Source organism: Anopheles moucheti, assembly GCF_943734755.1.
Source record: "Anopheles moucheti chromosome X unlocalized genomic scaffold, idAnoMoucSN_F20_07 X_unloc_1, whole genome shotgun sequence".
In the NCBI taxonomy this organism is placed as follows: Eukaryota; Metazoa; Arthropoda; class Insecta; order Diptera; family Culicidae; genus Anopheles; species Anopheles moucheti.
Genome location: NW_026453515.1, coordinates 75,001 through 77,141, shown reverse-complemented (window position 1 = coordinate 77,141; position 2,141 = coordinate 75,001). Strand labels below are relative to the sequence as shown.

Genomic DNA, 2,141 nt, shown 5'->3' with positions numbered 1-2,141 from the left:
TCGCGGCAGAGCGGAGGATCGGGCGCGAGTGCGACTGGCTGCGGACGTCGCAGCAGCACTGGCCGCCCGAGATGACGAGATACTGCGGACGGCAGTAGAGGCGGAGCGAGCGGGCCTAGCTCCTCCTCCCATACCTAGGCGTAGCAGAGGGGGACCACCTTCCCCTGAAACGGTTAGAATTCGCCATGAGCGGCGTCTATTCATGCAGCGCGCATGGCGAGCTCGGGTCCAGGCTGAGGGACCCTCGACGATGCGCCGCCGTCGGACCGCGCCTACGGAGGCGGACCTGATAAGGTCTCGGCGGAACAGACGCGAAAACGAAAGGCGCCGTCGTGCTTTGGCTGCAGGCCGACGATGGACACCCGCGGAGGAGGCTGCCGCCAGCGAGGCGGAATGGTCAGATCGATAGATGTCGGGTTGACTTCTTGAGATCTCCGAGAGGGGAAAGAATGAGTGAGTCACGCGGACTAAGCAAGCGTACGCCTTTAATATGCGGTTAAGATACGATTCAATTAAATAAAGAAATAGGGAAGGGACATCCGAAAGGGTTCGTAAAGACGCATGACAAATCCCTGGCGGGCGACGTCGTGCGTCAAGAGCGTGGGTTTATGCTATTGTTTGTTAGAACATAATGTTTATGAACAATAAAACCTGCATTTGTTAAAAAAAAAAAAAAAAAAAAAAAAAAAAAAAAAAAACGAAGTGGAGCTTGCGGCTTAATTTGACTCAACACGGGAAAATTTACCAGGTCCGAACTTATCGAGGTAAGACAGATTGAGAGCTCTTTCTCAAATTTAAGGGTAGTGGTGCATGGCCGTTCTTAGTTCGTGGAATGATTTGTCTGGTTAATTCCGATAACGAACGCGACTCAAACAAGCTAACTAGAACGCTGTCAGCAGTGCACCTCCGGGCGCACCTGACGTCAAGGCCGGCGGCCCCTTCACGGGCGGTCGTCGGCCACGTTTGCCCTGCTTAGCGGGACAACTTGTGTTTAGCAAGGTGAGAATGAGCGATAACAGGTCCGTGATGCCCTTAGATGTTCTGGGCTGCACGCGTGCTACAATGTGAGCAGCAGCGTGTTCTCGCCAATTGGCGCCCCCATTCCGAGAGGAACGGGAAATCACCCAAATGCTCATTTAGTTGGGATTGGGGACTGCAACGGTCCCCATGAACCTGGAATTTCTAGTAAGTGCTAGTCATTAGCTAGCGCTGATTACGTCCCTGCCCTTTGTACACACCGCCCGTCGCTACTACCGATGGATTATTTAGTGAGGTCTCTGGAGGCACACCTTCCGCGGTTCCTTCGTGAGCTGCAGCTGGCATGGCCGAAGTTGACCGAACTTGATGATTTAGAGGAAGTAAAAGTCGTAACAAGGTTTCCGTAGGTGAACCTGCGGAAGGATCATTACCGATCAATACATATATGTTGTTGTGTGAGTTGGTTAGAGAGATAGAGAAACACGGTATCAGCAGAACAAACTGCTATGTTACCTTTTGGGGGCCGCGCACGCCAATTAGACCCGCGAGAGAGGTGTGTCTATACTACGATATTGAGCGTGCGCGACCGTAGGCCAGTGGCCTTCGTACCTGTGCGCACACTCCCAATGGCAGCCATCGAACGCGTAAAGTGTGTGACACATGGGCGAAGGTAAAGACCCACTAGAACATATTTAATCACTGGCCTCGAGCGAGAGAGAACCTAATCAAGAGAACGAAAGTTGTGCAAGATCGCGCCGATGCCGCCCACATCGCGCGTCGATCAATGGGAAGGAAGACCAATGGTCATCCTTGTCCACCCTGGACGGCTTCGAAGGAACCGAGAGGTGCACGGTTACGCTGTCCGGGGAACTTAAGTTGTGAGAGATGCACCTAGCGCATAACGAAAACATAGGAGACAGTTGAACATACCAAAACCCTAGGCAGGGGATCACTCGGCTCATGGATCGATGAAGACCGCAGCTAAATGCGCGTCAGAATGTGAACTGCAGGACACATGAACACCGACACGTTGAACGCATATGGCGCATCGGACGTTTAAACCCGACCGATGCACACATTCTTGAGTGCCTACCAATTCTTGTTACACACTATTCCATAACTACAGGACGCCCGCGTACCAGCGGCACGCCTGGGCGAGCAGC

At 52.9% G+C, this 2,141-nt stretch overlaps 1 non-coding gene across 1 annotated transcript; it reads left to right on the top strand.

The window, feature by feature from the left end:
- Positions 1-1,911: 1,911 nt before the first annotated feature.
- Positions 1,912-2,069, top strand: LOC128307541 (5.8S ribosomal RNA). The gene has a single exon (XR_008287640.1). It is a non-coding gene; the product is annotated as a 5.8S ribosomal RNA (ribosomal RNA).
- The last annotated feature ends 72 nt before the right edge of the window (positions 2,070-2,141 follow it).